Below are 22,995 nucleotides of genomic sequence, written 5' to 3'. Positions count from 1 at the left end.
ATACTATTAAATACGATACAATTTTACACAAGATATTTATTTATTTATTGAATGGATATACTTAAACCTTGCTACAACACTTATAGGCAGTGTACCTAATCGTACAGTAGTGTAGTTTTTAGTAAGTCCGGTTCGGTCCACAGGGAATCTTTTAAACAAAGCTTAATGCTATATTAGTTTTATTTTATAAAAATACAAATATATATATATATAAGTAATATTATTATTATAAAGGGGGGTTTTTACCGTTTAATGACCGGTTTGTCGATTTTAAAACTTTAGTCGCAGTTAAAACCAAATGTAAAATATTAAATAAATAAAAGACTTAATTTAAAGCGTAAAGTAAATAACGATAATGAAATTGCGAATAATAAAAGTGCGATAAAATAAACTTGCGATAATTAAAAAGTGCAATTAAATACAATAACAATAAAAGTGCGATAATTAGAAGTGCAATTAAATATAAAATAAAGGAAATTAAATATGAAATAAAAGAATTATGCTTATTTAAACTTCCGTAATCATGATGTTTGACGTGTTGATTTTAGTTTTATGCCCATGGGTTAATTGTTCTTTGTCCTGGATTATTTAATATGTCCATACGGATTTGTCCATAATAGTCCATCAGTCATAAATATAAAGAGCGAAAGCCTTCGTCAAATTATTCTTATTCCCGAAGTCAAATATTCCAACTAATTGGGGATTCGAATTGTAACAAGGTTTTAATACTTTGTTTAATGAATACACCAGGTTATCGACTGCGTGTAAACCAAGGTTTTACTACTTTGTTAACAATTACACCAATTACCCTTGAATGTAATTCACCCCTGTTTCAACAAGTCTATTAACTATTAATCCAGTTCCGTGTCCGGTAAAATGAATAATTATTGGTATTTATAGATATCCCGCCCACCGTACCCAGTCAAGCGTATGTGGTTATATATAAATACGTCGAATTATAAGTTTGTATATTAAATTAACAAGGTATAGTTTAGTTAATATAAAACCCATTAATAGCCCATAGTCTAATTTCCACAAGTGTCGTTTTTTTATCCAAACCCCAATTATGGTACAAAGCCCAATTACCCAATTTTAGTAATTAGCCCAACATCATGATTACTTCGGTATTAAATAAGCATAATAATAACTTAGCTACGTGACATTAATGAAAATAATATAAACATAACTTACAATGATTAAAAATAGCGTAGCGTTACACGGGCAGAATTTCGACTTACACCCTTACAACATTCGCTAACATACCTTTATTATTAGGATTAAAATTAAAATTAAAATATAAATTATAAATATAAATATTACGTATATAGATAGAGAGATTGATATATTGGATATATTTTTTTACGATCAGAATGCGCGAGCTTTATAGGCAGTTTCAACATTTGGGACTCCGCGACTCGCGGCATTTTTGGCCTCCATACTCCGTAACTCGCGGAGTTTGCTTTTACAGCTCACACAAGTTTGGAGCCTTTCTTGCCGACGGTTTATAATATATTATATAATATATAAATAATTATAAGAATTATTTAAATATTATATTATATTTATGTGCATAGTTGACTTGTAATTTTTAGTCCGTTGCGTCGAGCGTTGAGAGTTGACTCTGGTCCCGGTCCCGGATTTTCGAACGTCCTTGCATACAATTTAATATCTTGTACTTTGCAATTTAAATCTTGTACTCTTGTAATTTCGAGACGTTTCTTATCAATAATTGGAACCTCTTTGATTGTATTTTGTACTTTTGAGCTTTTTGGTTGTTTGCGTCTTCAATTCGTCGAATCTGTCTTTTGTCTTCACCTTTTATTATTTAAACGAATATCGCTTGTAAATAGAACAATTGCAACTAAAAGCTTGTCTTTCTTGAGGAATAATGCTATGAAATATATGTTCGTTTTTAGCATTATCAAATATTCCCACACTTGAGCGTTGCTTGTCCTCAAGCAATATAGTCTTGAAATACTAGAATCACTTCTTTATTCTTCACACTTTGTACATCAGTGATTTCTTTACGGCGGTATAAACAATGGTAGTAACGATATGGTTTACAGTCCCACATGACTATAAAATTTAGATCCATTAAGGAAATTGGATCTTTATGAAAACATTTGATCTTTTGAAAATTAAATCTAGCTTTTACCCTAGATAAGTTTTCCGGAATAACCCTTCACCGGTGTTTGCAAATTATTTTTGTGGGTTTGGTGGGTTTCAGATTTGAAAATTTTAGCTCAAAACTTGCGGTTTTGTGTCACCCACTTGCTAACCTTGTATTAGGAAAGAAACACGTCCAGTATATTTGCTCCGTATATTACCTTTCGGTAAACTACCGTCTGGTTGTAAAGGAAAGCGTTGAACAAGCAACTGTTAAGGCAATGTCCCCTGACATGCTTTTAATTATGGTCTATAATGTGTCGGACGCAATTACTATCCTTTGTAGGAGCAATTGTAAAGCTCACCCTTTTAATTTGTCGGTCTGGCACAAGGTCCTGTCTTTGACCATGCTATGCAACCACCGTTCTTACGGTTGACACCCGATTTGGTTCAGGTGACCTAATGAATTCCAGGTGAATTCCTAGGATTTTACGTTCAATGGTAATGAACGCATTGAAAATAGGTTTTCAGAAAACAAATCGGTTTGTAATTTTGATCAAAATATTTTCTCGTTCAAGCTCGAGTTTAGATATCATCGAATTCCATGAGTTTATAATTCTCAATCTTTAAGGTCAATCTCAAGGATTGAGTAATATCAGGCTTAAAAGCTGATTTTTAATCTTTAAGGAGATTATCCTTTCTGGGGTCGGATTCATTAGTCTTATCAAGCTAATTTGCACGGCGCCCTCCCCATTTTACGAGACAGATCCTCTCATGGTTAGGATAAGTCTGACCACATGGCGACCCTGTTTGATGCTGAGGTCCGTGGATTTCCTGCTGATTTTAGTAATGACTTTTCTAGATTTTTCGTCAACCTACAGCTGGTCTGGACGACAACTTCATGACCTAAATCAAGAAGCGCGTTTCTTTTTCGGAAGACTTTACTTCTTTTTAATGATGAAATTGATTCATCGTTTAGATCCATCTTTCTTACAGTAAATCAGGTAAAACTTTTTAGTTTAGTCCAAAGCAAAAGTATTTTCAATTATTTGTAAAAAATATGTGATATATGTTTAAAATAACTTGGAGAATTTTCCCACACTTGGCTTTTATTTTCCTTTTTATTGTCCTCTATTCCATTTTAAATGGATTTTAACATTTTGGTTTGTTTCTCAATTTATGTCCTTTCCGAGGTAATAATAATTTCGGTGTTAACACCTAGTTTTATCGTTCATAAATATGTATAAACATGATTTTGAGTTCATTTAGTTGAAAATTTTTTTAAAAATTTTACTAGAATTGGGTAGTCAGTATATAAGACTAGGGCTGTTCTTTATTATCAGAGAGCACTAGATTCTAATACAACTACTACTTTACTAATATTTCTAATGGTAACCAAGTGTATAAGGTAAAAATTTTAAAATTCGAAAGAATTTAACCCCTTCCCACACTTAAGATCTTGCAATGCCCTCATTTGCAAGAAATCAGTAACAATTTAAATTATTGAGGGTGATTTGTGTGAAAATGATTAAATTTTACCAAAGTTTCCAAACATATATGTGTTTGCTTGCTGAATGATAAATGGTGCATATCATTTGTTCATTCCGTCTTGTTGTTATTTCACATATATTTTGCATCTTGTCGTCAAAATTAGTTGCTTTTTGCTGAACTTAATGACAGTCTTTGAAAATGCGTTGTTTTACCCTATTGTGTACATAAGATAAACTGCAAACATATATACATATTTTTGAAGTTTGGTATATTACCCCACATTCAAAAATTATTAAAATCTAATAATAAAATTTAGAAAATTATAAAACTATTACAAATCCAACGTAAGTATTAAATGTATTAACATTACAAATAATAAAATAAATAAAAAACTAAGTAGACTAGGGATGATACTGATACCAGAAGGGGTTCCATGCATAACCATATGTGCTATAAAATGCTTCGGCTGGGTTATACGTAGGATACGGTGGTTGGATCTCTATAGACCAGGGAGGGAATATGGGCGATGGAGTAGGAATATAGTTTCTATCTATATGTTGGCAATAAGCTATGATTTGGTTTTAATGAACTTGCCAATCTTCAAATGCTCTATGTCTAGCATTTTCATACTCTTGTGAAGCTATAAACCTTTGCATTTCTGCCATTTCATTTCCCCCTCCTACATTACCTTGCTGTTGGTTTCTCTTAACCTGTGGATGTCTACCATTATATCGTACTGCGGCGTTATTTCGCCTCTTCAAAACTTTCGCACCATGGTATACATTTAAACCTATTGTATCTCGGGGTTCTGGTTCTTCGATTAGTAATCCCCCCGACTTACATCCACATCGAGATATTCAGCAATCAAAGTAATAAATATACCACCTCCTATTATGCTATGCGGTCTCATCCCCCTAACCATAGCTGATAAATAATAACCCACACAATAAGGTATACTTACAGCACTTTGTGGGTCTCGAATACACATGTGGTAAAACAAATCCTGTTCATTTACCTTTTCCTTGTTCTTACCTCGTTGTGTAATCGAATTGGCTAAAAACCTATGAATTACTCTTAATTCAGCTCTATCTATATCCAAATAAGAGTAATTTCCTCCTTTAAATAGGTGATGGCTAGTCATTTGACTCCATATACCATGCGTATCAAAATTTTCATCTATCTTTCTACCATTTAGTATCAACCCTCTACAATCGGCAGATGCTAGCTCCTCAGGCGTATATATACGTAAAGCCTGAGCCATGTCTAGTAAAGACATGTGGCGCATCAAACCTCCTAACAAAAATCTAATAAAAGATCGATCGGTTAAACTAGCTACCCGATCATTTAATTCTATACTATACAAAAATTCTTCACACCATACTTTATATACAGGTCTACGCATGTTGAATAACCGTACCCAATCGTTAAAAGTAGAATTACCATACCTCTGTGCAAGTAATTCCCTAATTGGCCCGGCCAATTCTACAGCTTCTAATGGTCCCCATTCTATGACCCTAGGTACCTCAACAGCTTTAGAATGAAGAGTATGCAAACCCCTTTGGTATTTTGGATAATCTATCCAAAGTCTGTCAAATCTCAGGTTCGGGTGCAAATCTTCCAAGTGCATATCAGAAAATGTCATGACTGGATGAGATATTTCTTGTTTGTAGTAGTTATCCACCTCCTGTTGTTCCGCATTCTCAGCAGGAGCATTGCGAGCTTGGGATGAAGATTCACCCCTTTCAGTCTGCAAAACACATCAAACACAATTTTTGTGCATCCAAATATGCATTAGTGTCAGCAAAATCATCAATCAAAATAATTACAATGACATGATCAATTTATATCAAACTTAAGCTCATTTACATATTTTCATCAAATCTACACTTTTTCAAATAAGCATATACGAAAATGTTCGCCAAGTTCATAAGCATTCAACTCAAATAACATGTCAAAATAATCATTACTAGCAATTAAACAAGTTTCAAATGGCATTATCTCTCAAAAATCAAGTTCATGAATTTTAGACTTGAAAAAGTCTACTTTAATTCTCAAAATCATGTTTAGGCTCAAAGTTTGGATCATTTAACTACCTAAACATGTTACACTACTTAATTTAGCAACAATTCATGACAAAAATCAGCCATAACCTGTTTATATCAAAAAGCCCCAAATTTGCTCAAGAACACAAACCCTAGATTACTCAAAATTTGAAGTTTAAGGCTTCTAATCATGTTAAATAGCATCAATCTAGGTTATACAAGCATAATACATAAACAATTTAAGCATAATTACACTAAAAAGCATCAAAATCAAATTGGGTATAAAATTGCTCAAGAACACCAATTTTCGGATTAAATGGTGTTTAGGTGTAGAAATTTACCGTTTTTCTTGAGTAATTCCTTGATAGCATCCTTCTTAACATGATTTCAGTAAAAGATTTGATGATTAACGGTGAAAAATTGTGAATTTGGGAGGTCTTTTTCGGGTTTTTTCGTAGTATTTTTGTGTTGTGGTGTGCAACTGAGCTGTTCTTTACGTTTTTATTTTTTTCTGGGTTTTGGTCCCTCCGCGAGTCGCGGTGTTTGACCCTTCAAACTCCGCGAGTCGCGGAGTTTGTATTTTTTTTTTATATATATATCTTATACTAATTAAAACAATTAAGTAATTAATTTTAAAATTTTGTTTCCCTTGTTATTTAGGACGAGGTCGTTTCGGATCGATGTCCTAGTCCGTCCTTTGACAAAATTTTAAAATTTGTCTTTTTGTAGCGATTGTTTTAAAAGCTAAGATTTTTAGGTTTTTTTAATGTTTTTGGCATACTTTAATTCAATAAGATTAAAAATAATGATAATAAAAGTTCTCGTCCCTCCCTCGGGTAAAGCAATTTCGGTTCAAAGACCTAGTCTTCAACTTACGACGAATTTTAAAAATCATATTTTTAACTTAATGAGATAAAGTAAATTTTTGTTTTTAAATTCACACCAAACTTAAAATAAAAATACATAAAATTCAAAATTAATATTAAAAATTCACACCAAACTTACAATTTAAAATACATAAAAATAAAATTCATATTTTTTTTAAAAATTAAAAATTCACACCAAACTTAATTTAAAAATTCATATTATAAATTCACACCAAACTTATATTAATTTTTTCAAATATTTACAATTTTAAATATATTGATTTTACAAAGTTTACAATATTAATTTAAGATTTATATATTAATTTTAAAAACATGGTAAAAATAAAATTAAAATTTTTTTTGGCTTTTATCCCACTTTAATCAATCAAATATTATCAAAAATATGCGCCCCTCTTTTCGGTAAAGTAATTTCGGTTCCAAGACCTAATTTAACTCATGACGAATTTTTGAAATATTTTGGGTTGATTGATTAAAGATATTTATACCTTAAGAATAAACGTTAAATTTCGCAGTGATGTAATAAATTTTTGTATGATATCAATAATTTCGGTCGCCAAACCTAATTTTATTCAATACCAATTTAATACTTTATAGCGAACAAATTAGCGTTTATTATCAAAAGGTTAAAAAAAAACTGTACAGACTTACCTGTGAGATAGTATTCTTAGTTATATGATCTATCCCATTCATAAGATAGTCGGTTTAATTGGTTTTCCATAGCTACATAGGCGTAACCTCGAGCATTCAGTGTCTTTTCTTCTAAACATATGAACGGTCCGTCTCTGCATAAAGTAACAAATTCGGTATTTGAATAGGTTTGATTATTTGAACATTTACCTCCATGTGACCATTTTCCGCATTTGTGACATCTTTCTAGGTGTCGTGCTCTTCTTTTCGCTGCGGATTTTGATTTTCCTTTACCAAATTATAACTTATTATCTTCGCATCTGGATTATTTTCTTACTCCGTCTAATCTTTCTCTGATTACTGATACTATTTCACTCGGAAGTGTGTCATTATTACGTTTAGTGATCAAAGCGTGTAGCATTAGACCATGGTTTAGTTCACAGGCACTCTTCATTTCGTAAAAACCTAAAAAAAAATAAAAATTCAGAATGGGGGGAGAAGACTAGTTCTTTAGGGTCTGCTAGGGAAAGACCATTCGAGTTCCATTTTCGAGAACTACACGAAAACAGAAAATCTAACTCTAACAGAAATACATAAATCCCCTATACTTAGTTGAAATTGTGATTAACATTATTTTCAATTGAATCATCAACAACTTGTATATCTTTGACTTTTACTTCAATCCATTTGTTGATTTCCTCCGTAACTTTCACAAATTCAACTAACATTGCCTTTTCTTTTGACGATAAATTGGATATTAATCGATTATATAACTTAAAGTTTCCTTTAATCTTAGCATCGTGAATCCGTTTATAAAGTTTCTTCGTTGAACTGTTAAAAATGGGTTCATCTAATTTCGTATCATCAACGGCATTCTTTGTGACTGGATCATCATTAAGTGTTTCTTCATCTTCCCCACACTTATGCGTTTTTATTGGTCTAACAGTTTTGGTTTGTGGAGATCTAAACTTTCGGTTCACAAAGGTGATCGATGTATCACCATCCCTAAGTGTCATTCTACCTTCTCTTACATCAATGAATGCCTCGGTGGTTGCTAAAAATGGGCGACCTAGAATTAGAGGAATATCAAGGTTTTCCTCCATATTAATCACTATGAAGTTTGCAACAAAGGTCAAACTTCCCACGTTAACAAGTAAATTATTTGCTATTCCAACCGGGTGTTTAATGGTTTGGTCAAATGATTGAACACCTATTTTGGTTGGTTTTAATTTACCCATGCCTAATCTTTTGTATAAGGAAAGAGGCATAATATTTGCACTTGCTCCTAAATCTGCGAATCCATTATATACAGCACCATCATTAAGTAAGCAAGAAATGATAAATTCACCCGGGTCTCCTGCTTTAGTAAGTCGAGTTGGTTTGTAAACCTTTTTCGGGTGTTCTTTCCTTGGTTCTTTCACTTCTATTTGAATTTCTTGTTCACATTTTTCTTCGTTTCTTGGAATGGGAGGTTTGTATAAGAATTCTTCTTCATCACTCAAATTTGAATCCTCCTTATATTCTAATTTTGATTTTTCATATGTTGTTGATAACATATTTATGTTTTCATTTTGAAGGTTTTCTTGGGTGGTGAAATTATGATTAACTTCATTGTCAACTTCCATCGGACCATGTATGTAATGTTTAACTCTGTGACCATTAACTTTAAATTCAATCCCATTTGAATTTATTAATTCTATCGTTCCGTATGGGAAAACTCTTTTGACTATGAATGGTCCAGACCATCTTGATTTCAATTTTCCAGGAAATAGCTTGAATCGTGAATTGAAAAGAAGAACTCTGTCTCCTTCTTTAAATTCTTTTAAACTTCTGATTCTTTTATCATGCCATTTCTTCGTTCTTTCTTTATAGATTAACGAATTTTCGTATGCTTCATGTCTTAATTCTTCTAATTCATTTAGTTGACTTAATCGTAGACGTCCAGCTTCATGTAAATCAAGATTACATGTCTTCAAAGCCCAAAATGCTTTGTGTTCAATTTCTACTGGAAGATGACATGCTTTTCCATAAACAAGTCTAAAAGGTGTGGTTCCAATTGGAGTTTTGTAGGCTGTTCTAAAAGCCCAGAGTGCATCCTCCAATTTAATGGACCATTCCTTCGGATTTGATCCTACGGTTTTCTCTAGAATACGTTTTAAAGCTCGGTTGGTATTTTCAACTTGTCCACTTGTTTGTGGATGATATACGGTAGAGATTTTATGAGTTACTCCATATCTTTTAAGAACTTTCTCAAGTTGATTATTACAGAAATGAGTACCCCGATCACTTATTAAAGCTTTCGGTGTTCCAAACCTTGCAAAAAGACGTTTTAAAAAGTTGACTACAACTCGTGCATCGTTAGTTGGGAGAGCTTGTGCTTCCGTCCATTTAGATACATAATCAATGGCTACGAGAATATATAGATTATTATGAGATTTTGAAAATGGACCCATAAAGTCAATACCCCAAATGTCAAATACTTCACATACTTGAATGACATTTTGTGGCATTTCATCACGTTGACTTATTTTTCCGGCCCTTTGACATGCATCACAGGATTTGCAAAGAAGGCGTGCTTCTTTGTAAATTGTAGGCCAATAGAAGCCAGCATCATAAACTTTTCTTGCTGTTAGTTGAGGCCCATAATGCCCTCATGTTGGTCATGTGTGACAATGGTTTAAAATTTTACTAGCTTCATCTCCGAATACACATCGGCGTATTATTCCATCTGGACAACTTTTAAACAGATGTGGATCTTCCCAGAAATAGTGTTTTATATCACTGAAGAATTTCTTTCGTTTTTGGTATGATAATCCTTTTTCAAGGAATCCACATACTAAGTAGTTTGCATAGTCTTCAAACCATGTTATTTCATTATAATCTATCTTCAATAGATATTCATCAGGAAAGTTGTCTTGTATGGCCGATTCATTTAGAACTTCTAATTCAGGATTTTCAAGACGAGAAAGATGATCAGCGGCGAGATTTTCTGCTCCTCTTTTATCTCGGATTTCAATATCGAACTCTTGTAAGAGTAAGATCCAACAGATTAATCTTGGTTTGGCATCTTGTTTCGAAAATAGGTATCTAAGAGCAGAATGGTCGGTATAGACCACCGTTTTAGCTAGAACGAGATATGATCGAAATTTGTCAAAAGCAAAGACAATAGCAAGGAGTTCTTTTTCAGTAGTTATGTAATTTGTTTGTGCTCCTTGTAACGTCTTACTAGCATAATATATAGGTTGAAATCATTTTTCAATCCTTTGTCCTAAAACGGCTCCCATTGCAAAATCACTTGCATCACACATTAGTTCAAATGGTAGATTCCAATTTGGTGTTATCATGATCGGTGCATTAGTGAGTTTTTCTTTAAGAATATTAAAAGATTTGATGCATTCATCTGAAAAGATGAATGGAGCATCCTTTTCTAGGAGTTTATTCATAGGAGTGGCAATTTTAGAAAAATCTTTTATGAAACGTCGGTAAAAACCGGCATGCCCTAGAAAACTCCTAACTCCTCTAACATTGGTGGGATGTGGAAGTTTAGCAATTACATCTACTTTAGCTCTATCCACTTCAATTCCTTCCTTTGAGATTTTATGTCCAAGAACGATGCCTTCTTTAACCATGAAATGGCATTTCTCCCAATTAAGTACTAGATTTGATTGTTAGCATCTAATCAGCATTCGTTCAAGATTAGCTAGACATGATTCAAATGTATCACCGAAGAATGAAAAGTCATCCATGAAAACTTCCATGCATTCTTCTATCATGTCGTGAAAAATCGCCATCATACACCTTTGAAAGGTTGCAGGGGCGTTGCAAAGTCCAAATGGCATGTGTTTGTAAGCAAAAGTACCATAAGGGCACGTGAACGTGGTTTTCTCTTGATCTTCGGGTGCTATTAGGATTTGAAAATATCCGGAAAATCTATCAAGAAAACAATAGTAACTATTTCTGGCTAGCCTTTCCAATATTTGATCAATGAAAGGTAAGGGAAAGTGATCTTTTCTGGTGGCGTCATTTAATTTTCTATAATCAATACATACACGCCATCCTGTTACAGTCCTAGTAGGAATAAGCTCATTTTTCTCATTTGTAATGACAGTCATGCCACCCTTCTTAGGTACGCATTGAACTGGGCTTACCCATGGACTATCAAAAATTGGATATATCAAACCTGCATCTAGTAGTTTAATAATTTCTTTCTTAACTACATCTTGCATATTAGGATTTAGTCTTCGTTGGCGTTGCACATACGTTTTATGACCTTCTTCCATAAGGATTTTATGTGTGCAATACGAAGGACTTATTCCTTTAATATCATGAATTTTCCATGCAATGGCTGGTTTATGAGCTTTCAACATAGAAATGAGTTATGATTTCTCATTTTCAGTAAGAGAAGACGATATTATTACAGGTAATTCAGATTCACCATGTAAATAAGCGTATTCCAAATGGTTTGGAAGTGGCTTTAACTCTAATTTCGGTGGTTCTTCTATCGATGATTTGTATCGATATCTGTCTTCTTCTTTTAGCATTTGAATTTCTTCTGTTGTTGGTTCATATCCATTAGCTATAAATGTAGCTAACATTTCAGCTTCATCTATTGGTTCATTACCTTCTCCTAAAGAACATTCTCCTGTTCCTTGTAATTCTGGAAATTCTTCTAATAATTCTGCATGTGAATCTATAGTTTGAATATAATAGCATGTATCATCTGCAGATTGCGGTTGTTGCATTGCTCTATCAACTGAAAAGGTAACACTCTCGTCCTCTATACTTAGGGTCAGTTTCTTACCGAACACGTCTATCATTGCTTTAGCCGTGTTTAAGAATGGTCTTCCTAATATGAGAGGAACTTGAGAATCTTCTTCCATGTCCAGAACAACAAAATCTACTGGAAATACTAAAGTACCAACTTTAACTAGCATGTTCTCCATTATCCCTCTAGGATATTTTATTGATCGATCGGCTAGTTGTATGCTTATTCTTGTTAGTTTCAATTCTCCAAGGTCTAGTTTAGCGTATAGTGAATACGGCATTAGATTTATACTAGCACCTAAGTCTGCCAATGCTTCTATTGAATTAAGACTACCCAGAAAACATGTAATTATGAAACTTCCTGGATCAGATAGTTTTTCTGGTATCTTATTCAACAGCACTGCTGAACAATTAGCGTTCATAGTAACAGCCGAGAGTTCTTCCATTTTCTTTCTATTTGAGATTAGATCTTTCAAGAATTTAGCATATCTAGGCATTCCTGAAGTCACATCAATGAAAGGAAGATTTACATTTATCTGTTTAAACATATCCAAGAATTTGAATTGCTCGGCTTCAAGTTTCTCTTTCTTCATTTTACTCGGGTAAGGAAGTGGTGGTTGGTATGGTTTAACATAAGGTTTAGCCTTAACTGTGTTATCTTCATTAACCTTTTCAACTACCGGTTCTTTTTCCTTATCTTGTTCAGGTTGTGGTTCTTGTGGAGTAGGAATAGTTTCATCAGAAGTTACAGGTATTTCAGGTGGTTTAAGTGTTGTACCACTTCTTGTGGTAATGGCTTTAGCTGTTTCATTCCGGGGGTTAGCATTTGTATCACTAGGTAAACTTCCCGGTTTTCTTTCACCTATTAACCTTGCTAGGTTACTTACTTCTTGTTCCAAATTTTGAATAGAAGCTTGTTGATTTCTAAATGATTGAGCATTTTGTTCATTAGTTTGTTTTTGAGATGTGAAAAACTGCGTTTGAGTTTCAACTAGCTTCGTCATCATATCTTCTAAATTCGGCTTTTTATCATCGGGTTGTGGTGGTTTGTTTTGAAAATTAGGTCTTTGCTGATTGTAAGTATTGTTGGATACTTGTTGATTGCTAGGACCTTGTTGGTTGTTGTATGGAATATTTCGGTTATAGTTCTGATTTTGATTATAAATATGTCTTGGCGGTTGATAATTATCACGCCTTTGGTTTATGTATGAAATATTCTCTCTTTGTTCCATTGTTAATTCAATACTGAGACAATCTTTTGTCAAATGTGGTCCTCCACACTGCTCACAACTAATTCGTATTGAGTGAATATCCTTAGTCATCTTTTCCATTCGTCTCTCCACAGCATCTATCTTTGCGAAAATGAAATCTAAGTCATGGCTAGAATCGGCTCTAGCTGCTTTAGATGATCTAATGATATCTTTTTCTTGGTGCCACTCATGTGAGTGGGAAGCAGTGTTATCAATAATTTTGTAAGCATCAGTTTCTGTTTTCTTCATAATAGAACCACCAGCTGCTATATCGATGTCTTTCCTTGTAGTGATGTCGCATCCTTGGTAGAATATTTGTACTATTTAACAGGTATCTAAACCATGTTGCGGACATCCTTTTAATAACTTTCCAAATCTTGTCCACGCCTCATATAGAGTTTCATTCGGTTTTTGTGTAAACGTAACAATTTCTCCTTGAAGTCTTACGGCTTTAGATGCAGGAAAGAATTGTTTAAGAAATTTTTCAACTAAAATGTCCCATGTATCAATCGCCCCTTCAGGTAACGATTCCAACCAATCTTTGGCTTCTCCCTTTAAAGTCCAGGGAAATAACATGAGATATATCTGTTCATCCTCCACTTCTCGGATTTTAAATAGAGTGCAGATCCTATTAAAGGTACGAAGATGTTCATTTGGATCTTCCTTCGGTGCACCACTAAATTGGCATTGATTAGTCACCATGTGTAGAATTTGTCCTTTGATTTCATAATCTGGATCATTAATGTCAGGATGAGTAATTGCGTGACCTTGGCCAGTGCGTTTAGCTCTCATTCGGTCTTCCATACTTAAAGGTTCTAGATTCTCCATAATTGAATTTGTTGAATCGGAATCACTGGAGGATTCTGATTTAATGGTTCGTTCCTCAACAATCTCTGTTTGAATGATTGGTGGTTCCGGAGGAAAATTTAATGGTTCAGGATCTATGAATCGTCCCTGAATATTCTCCGGATTCTCAATTGTGAGGTCGGGTTCAAAAAATGGATTATCGGAAATTTGAACTGGAGTACTTGGTCGACTGGATGACGATTCTAAAGAAAAATCAACGGCGGTAATATTTGCTAAATGTCTTGATCTAGTTACAGGTGGTGAACGTACAAAAGGTGGTGAACGTCTTGCTCGGTGCATTCACTGAATATCCTATTAGTTTTTAAAAAGGAAAGAAAAATTATATAAGTTATCCAATTAATAGACTTTTCTGATTTTGCCCACGTTTCGAATAGCCAAAAGATGCAGCAGAGGGGCAGGATTCGTTTGGTCTCAATATAATTGAGGACTGTTTGGCTCCAATAACCCGGTCCACGTACAAATCCAACTATTACTATGAACCAGAAAATTTTGATGTCTATCAATTTAAACACTTAAAATAAATTTTCGTAATTTTAAGAAATTTAGATAAGAAGTAGAATAAAAAAAAAATCTATGTCCTAAAACTATAATAGCGAGAAATAAGAAAGAAAAAAAGAGCGTGTCGGAAAAAGATCGAAAAATAAAAATAAGAAAGAAAAAGAGTGACTTATAGAACTTAAAAACACTAGACTAACCCAACCTTATTACTATCACTAACTTAAAATTATAATCGCAAATTGAGATTACTAATTGGAATGATAATTGATACATAGTAAAAGGTGTCTAAAAATATTAAAGCTTACAAGAAAAACTATATCCCAAATGGCAATAACTTAAAAAGAAACTAAAACTTAAAAAGGCGTCGCAAAATTCTATAGTACCTAAATCTTAGTCTAAAGAAAAGACACTTAAGGGATTTTACGGCAAAGCCTAAAAATCTAGAAGTAAAAAAAATAACTATGGCAAAAACTATATCTTAAAACTAAATACGAGCGAAAAATACAAATATTACGCTAAAACAATTAAAAAGGGACAAAATATAAAAATATATAAAAAGTTGTAAAAATTACAATTTTTATAAAAATATTATTTTTATATTATTTATTTTATTAAACTATTAATTTTATATTTTAATTAAACTAATTTAACTAAAATACAATTTAATTTAAAAACTTAAAACTAATTATAATAATAAATAAGTAATTAGGGTTAATAATAATAAATAAATAATAATTACCCCGTATTTAATGCTGATTAGGGTTTCTGTCGGCGTGTCAGAGTGTCTCCGCGAGTCGCGGTATTCCAAGCAGCAAACTCCGCGAGTCGCGGGGTTCCAATTTTCAGATGACAGGTTGATTAAAATTCGACGCGTTTTTTTTTCTTTTTTTTTATATTTCTGTTTTATATTTTATGTTTAAATAAAATTATTTATATAACAAAAACTTATATTTAAAAACTAAAATAAAAATAGAAATAAAAAAAATCTTAAAACTAGATTTATATATTTATATATTTTTTTTTTCGGTTTTTAATTTTATGTTCTAAATAAACAAAAAATATTTAAATAAAACTTATATTTTTATAAAATAAAAATAAAGAAACTTTATAAAACTTAAATATTTAATAAATTCTTAAAAATATTTATATTTTTGTTTTTCTTTTCTATGTTTTCGAATATTTAAAACGTATTTTTACAAAAACGTATTTTTATAAAAGTAAACTAAAAATAAAAATCTTTTTTTTTTAATATTTAGCGTTGCGCTTTCGGCGTTTAAGAGTCCCCGGCAGCGGCGCCAAAAATAACTTGATGTTATGCGAGGTGTATATAAAATAACTTTAAATTTTACTAGGAAATACTATTAAATACGATACAATTTTACACGAGATATTTATTTATTTATTGAATGGATATACTTAAACCTTGCTACAACACTTATAGGCAGTGTACCTAATCGTACAGTAGTGTAGTTTTTAGTATGTCCGGTTCGGTCCACAAGGAATCTTTTAAACAAAGCGTAACGCTATATTAGTTTTATTATATAAAAATACAAATATATATAAGTAATATTATTATTATAAAGGGGGGTTTTACCGTTTATTGACCGGTTTGTCGATTTTAAAACTTTAGTCGCAGTTAAAACCAAATGTAAAATATTAAATAAATAAAAGACTTAATTTAAAGCGTAAAGTAAATAACGATAATGAAATTGCGAATAATAAAAGTGCGATAAAATAAACTTGCGATAATTAAAAAGTGCAATTAAATACAATAACAATAAAAGTGCGATAATTAGAAGTGCAATTAAATATAAAATAAAGGAAATTAAATATGAAATAAAAGAATTATGCTTATTTAAACTTCCGTAATCATGATGTTTGACGTGTTGATTTTAGTTTTATGCCCATGGGTTAATTGTTCTTTGTCCTGGATTATTTAATATGTCCATACGGATTTGTCCATAATAGTCCATCAGTCATAAATATAAAGAGCGAAAGCCTTCGTCAAATTATTCTTATTCCCGAAGTCAAATATTCCAACTAATTGGGGATTCGAATTGTAACAAGGTTTTAATACTTTGTTTAATGAATACACCAGGTTATCGACTGCGTGTAAATCAAGGTTTTACTACTTTGTTAACAATTACACCAATTACCCTTGAATGTAATTCACCCCTGTTTCAACAAGTCTATTAACTATTAATCCAGTTCCGTGTCAGGTAAAATGAATAATTATTGGTATTTATAGATATCCCGCCCACCATACCCAGTCAAGCGTATGTGGTTATATATAAATACGTCGAATTATAAGTTTGTATATTAAATTAACAAGGTATTGTTTAGTTAATATAAAACCCATTAATAGCCCATAGTCTAATTTCCACAAGTGTCGTTTTTTTTATTCAAACCCCAATTATGGTACAAAGCTCAATTACCCAATTTTAGTAATTAGCCCAACATCATGATTACTTCGGTATTAAATAAGCATAATAATAACTTAGCTACGAGACATTAATGAAAATAATATAAACATAACTTACAACGATTAAAAATAGCGTAGCGTTACACGGACAGAATTTCGACTTACACCCTTACAACATTCGCTAACATACCTTTATTATTAGGATTAAAATTAAAATTAAAATTAAAATATAAATTATAAATATAAATATTACGTATATAGATAGAGAGATTGATATATTGGATATATTTTTTTACGATCAGAATGCGCGAGCTTTATAGGCAGTTTCAACATTTGGGACTCCGCGACTCGCGGCATTTTTGGCCTCCATACTCCGCAACTCGCGGAGTTTGCTTTTACAGCTCACACAAGTTTGGAGCCTTTCTTGCCGACGGTTTATAATATATTATATAATATATAAATAATTATAAGAATTATTTAAATATTATATTATATTTATGTGCATAGTTGACTTGTAATTTTTAGTCCGTTGCGTCGAGCGTTGAGAGTTGACTCTGGTCCCAGTCCCGGATTTTCGAACGTCCTTGCGTACAATTTAATATCTTGTACTTTGCGATTTGAATCTTGTACTCTTGTAATTTCGAGACGTTTCTTATCAATAATTGGAACCTCTTTGATTGTATTTTGTACTTTTGAGCTTTTTGGTTGTTTGCATCTTCAATTCGTCGAATCTGTCTTTTGTCTTCACCTTTTATTATTTAAACGAATATCGCTTGTAAATAGAACAATTGCAACTAAAAGCTTGTCTTTCTTAAGGAATAATGCTATGAAATATATGTTCGTTTTTAGCATTATCACCTTCCACCGAACTTTAGAAGTTTAAACGCTTAATCTATTTTCAGTATGTATTATGTTTAATAAATTGTTGTATTTTAAATTTTAATAAATTGTGTAATCTTGAATTTTAATAAATTGTGTGATTTTTATTTTCAATATATTTTGTAATTTCAACCTTGGATTCGTTCAAAGATGCTCAACAGAGATTCTCTGCATAAAACTATTGCTTTAATAAAGCTGTATAGAGCAGAGATGCTCTGTATAAAGTTGTATTGAGCAGAGATGCTCTGTATAAAGCTGTATTCAACTATTAAAGCTGTATTCAACATGTGTTTATAAATCAAACATTGGATTCGTTCAAACAAGTGCTTCTACCGCTATAAATACTACCCCTCATTTGTAAACTGACCACAACTCATACACTTACTTCTCTACTACTTCTTACTTTTATAACTTCAAAATGTCTCAAATGAATGTTATGCTACAAGTTAACTATGGTGGGGAATTCGACCGTGAGGTCAAGAATTACTCCACCGTTGATTCTCAACAGAGGGAGTATTGCATAAATGTCCGAAGTTACCCGTTGTCTGAACTACTTGATTTTCTCAAAGAGGACATACCTCTTGCATTCTCACAAGTGTGGTTCTTCAAGGAACCAAATATTCCGGCCAGTCTTCTTAAAGATGAAGAAGACTGGACCATGCTTGTGGGTCGAGCTGTGACCAACAACGAAATCATCAAGTTGTATATCGAGTTCCGGGATGAGAGCGAAAACATTGTGTCTGATGAAGAGGACTACGTACCCTCCGGGCCACAGTACGACACGGATGGCAAATTCTATTCGTCTGATTCTCCTGATCTCAATGATTTCTAAATGTTGTGTTGTATTATCGTTGTTTAACTTTATTATCTTTGTTATTGTGTTTAATCTTAAGTTTAAAAAAATTGTAACCGTGAATTTGTGATAATACAAGTGCCGTTTAAAAAAAATTAGTGATTTATATTTGTAATAATAATAATAATAAATATAACAAATTTAATAATAATAATAATAATAATAATAATAATAATAATATAATAATAATAATAATAATAATAATAATAATAATAATAATAACTAGTCCGGACCGGCCCACGCGTTGTGGCGGGGGTTTTCGGCCTGCGTATTCATATTTAACGTAGCGTTGTGTATTTACAGAGGGGAACACAGCCCATGTGTTAAGCGCCGTTTTAGATATCGTTGTGTTAATCGTTTTTTAAAAAGTATCTGTTTCGAACGTAGTTAGTTTTGTTTTGTTCAATAAATTTTTTCAAGCGTAACGGTGCTGTCGGAAAAATTTAACTCGCGGCGAACAGAAAGATACGGGCTGTCGTTGTGTTTAACATTTTTTAAAAATTGTCCGTTTCACGTATAGTTAGTCCCGTTGGGTTCGTAAGATTTTTTCGAGTTGAACGGTGGTCTCGGAAAAATTTAACTCGCACCGAGCGAGAAGATAGGGCCCGTTATTAATTCGGGTGAAATTAGTTTCTTTTATTTTAATAAAATTATATATTTACACTTTTTACCCCTGAGAAAGTGTAAACTTCAGGGGCCGTTGTGTAAATATAGCCGAAGTTGAGGGTCCGTTTATAATGTGAACGTAAACTCAAAAACGACAATCCGATATAACTGAAACGACGGAAAGCTTTACCACTTTTAGTATATTAAATATTAAATATTAAATTAATATTAATTAATAATAATAATAATAATAATAATAATAATAATAATAATAATGAAAAACTAAAATAAAATTAACTCATCACATAACCATCACGCCCACCACTACAAACTCCATCACGCCATCACCTTTTGTCAAATTAGCAGTATACCCCATAAAAACACCTCATCACGCTACATCACCCGGACACTACTGTGAATGTTCTTAACTAGATATATCCTACGTACAACATCAATCCAAATGGTGCCTTGGTTGAGGTTCCAATTTATTTCTAAAAAACAACAACGACAAATTTCAAAAGTTTAAGAAAGTGACGTTTTTGTTTCTTGTGTTTTTATTGCTTTATATTTCCATTGCTTTCATTTCCCACCGTACCATATAGGCATGATAAGGTCACTCCCTATCGTAACTAAACTATTCATCCTCTTAACCTTCCACATCAGCGTCACATTAACACCAATATCCTATAACTAACTCATAACTAAACACTCCCTATCATGGCTAAAACAATACTCCTCTTAATATACAACGTACAAGCAATAAAGCATCAAGTCCAACAATAAAAAAAAACACTAGGACCCGCAATTTCTATAACTCTTCCGTTAAATCTATGGTGAAAGCGGGTAACTAACGCGGTTAACTAAATGGTGCCTATGGTTAGTTACGGGTAATGAGCGGGTAATGGGCGGGTAACTAACCATAAGGGGTGGTCTAAGAGATATTTTCACAAGACTCCGTCAAGACCCGTCACATTAATTAATAACGCATGTATAAGATTTAAAAATAAGGTCTTACAAGTTAGAATTTTTTAATACATATAAAAAATAATATTATAAACTAAGGTCACTCCCTATCGTAACTAAACTATTCATCCTCTTAATCTTCCACATCAGCGCCACATCAACACCAATATCCTATAACTAACTCATAATAAAACACTCCCTATAATGGATAAAACAATACTCCTCTTAATATACAACTGTACAAGCAATAAAGCATCAAGTCCAATAATAAAAAGCCACTGGACCCACAATTCATATAACTAAACTTAAAACTTCCGTTAAATCCATGGTGAATGCGGGTAACTAAAGCGGGTAATGAGCCCGTGCCTATGGTTAGTTACGGGTAATGACGGGTAATGTGCGGGTAACGGACGGGTAACTAACAATAGGGTGGTCTAATAGTGATGAGCTTTTTTACTGTTCACGAGGGTATAAATGTCATTTCACCTTACACCACCACTTTCAAATTACATCTTTTATCTTCTAAACTTTTTCACTCATACCACCCCCACCACCATGCTACCTGCCACCACCATGCTACCTGCTACCACCTCACCACCGTTATACCACCTGCCACTACCACAATTTACCTCCGGCTACCACCACCTCCGTCAACCACCACCACCAACAACTTAAATCTTCACCCACCAACACCAGCGCCTTGGTGCTAGAACCAACCGCCGGTTACAATCGAGAACAACCACCGGAACTAACGACGGATACTTGGTGGTAATACCGAGTCCCACCGTCATCCACCACCTCCGACGGACACCACTTTCTAACCGCTAAAAAGAGAAGACCAAAAAAGGGAGCAAGATCTGTTAGTGACACTTTTTACACGAAATAAGAAAAAAGAAGAAAATGTTAGCGACGCAGGTACGTTGTTAGAAACCGGAACCACCACCGTTAGCAACCACCGTCAACCACCGGTTAAAAAGAAAAAAGAAGAAAATGAAGCGGTTTGACGGAAAAATAGACGAAAATCGGAGTGGATAGAGGGTGACGGCTCAAATCTGTAAACAGGCGGTGGTTTAGAGCTTATGACGGCGATGGTTTAGTGGTGTTGATGGTGACAGGAAAAAAAAAAGGATGATGGAAGACTTGCAACAATAAAGCATTAGTGGTGGTGACTTTTTAATATCTTAGTTGGTGTAAACCCTATAATAAAAGGGGGATGATTCTCACACACACTTTTTTGATCCTCACACACCTATTTTAACCGTTTACTCTTCTAATAATACTCAATTGGTGTGTGAGGATCAAAAAAGTGTGTGTGAGAATCATCTCCCATAATAAAAGTTGGGCCCTATTCAAACTCCGTACTATTGCGAGTACAATTGATGGGCTTCATTTTGGACCTTTATACTTGACAAGTACTCCGTAAAAATTATATGTATACGTATAATTTACACAATGTCCAAAATCTCGGTACCATTAATCAAGTAAATTACTCCCTCCGTCCCAATTTAATAGTCTACAGATAAAAAACACACAATTTAAGAAAAAGTGACTGTCACATGTACTTTTTGTCTACTTTTTCTCTACTTTTCAGTTTTACCCATTACTTTTTACCTATGCTTTTGTCTTACTTAAATAAAACTAGGGTATAAAAGTACTTTAATCAATTATTCTTTTCCATTTATGGAAGTGGACTATTAATTTGGGACGGATAAAAAAGGAAATGTGGACTATTAAATTGGGACGGAGGCAGTAGTAGTTACGAATTAAGTTCAGTTAAAATTAAAATGACAAATGAAGTCAAAGTAAACAGCAATAGAGTAGGGAGGGAGGGGTAGTAGTCGGGTAGAGTTTGCTTAATTTTTTCAAGTCCTTTTATTAATCATAAAATTAGAAATACATACACTTTTATTAATAATGAAAAAAGAAATAGAAAGAAAAAAGACAAAGAAACTGAAGTAGTAATACTCTGTAATAGAGAAGATTAGAATGACCCTTTATATATATATATATATATATATATATATATATATATATATATATATATATATACATTCATTTTTTTCTTCATATTTAATTCAACTTTGGTCATTTTATATATTATGCATTTGTATATATATATATATACGTATATACTGTAAGCTATAAAAGTTAACAACTATGACTATGTAATAAGTAGCACCAGCATAACTTAGACGAACTTAAGCAACATGAAATTTTATTTATAAAAGATATATACGCAGCAACGCGGGAGCAGCCCATGCAACTAACGTCATGTACAAAACTTTTAACACACATGTCACTAAACAGCTTCATATATTAACGTAAACATCAACTAAAGAAAACAACCCCGCTGCGAAGCGCGGGCATGTTTCACTCGTTAATAAACAATTGTCATTATATATAATTATAACAGGCTAATATGGATGAACAGTAACCGAGCCGTTTAGCCGTTTAAGCCGATAAACAGTAAGTGGATTTTTTTTATGACTTCATTTGCCCAAGTTTAAGCCCAACATAGTGGGCCACCAGTTGCTAGTTATATATAAAGAGTACTTAAAACAACTGTAGCAAAGTCTTTTTATTTTTAAATTGTTATCATCTCATTATATTAAAGTACTTTTAAATAAAACTATCATCATAGCTTTGTTAAATGAAAAGTTTTTGTCATAACCCGACCTTAACCATAAGGACGAATACAATAACATATGATTTCATCGTGAGGTATTGACCTCTATATGCG

Source organism: Rutidosis leptorrhynchoides, chromosome 4, assembly GCF_046630445.1.
Source record: "Rutidosis leptorrhynchoides isolate AG116_Rl617_1_P2 chromosome 4, CSIRO_AGI_Rlap_v1, whole genome shotgun sequence".
NCBI classification, from domain to species: domain Eukaryota; kingdom Viridiplantae; phylum Streptophyta; class Magnoliopsida; order Asterales; family Asteraceae; genus Rutidosis; species Rutidosis leptorrhynchoides.
The sequence above is the reverse complement of the archived record's forward strand: the minus strand, read 5'-3'. Positions refer to the sequence as shown.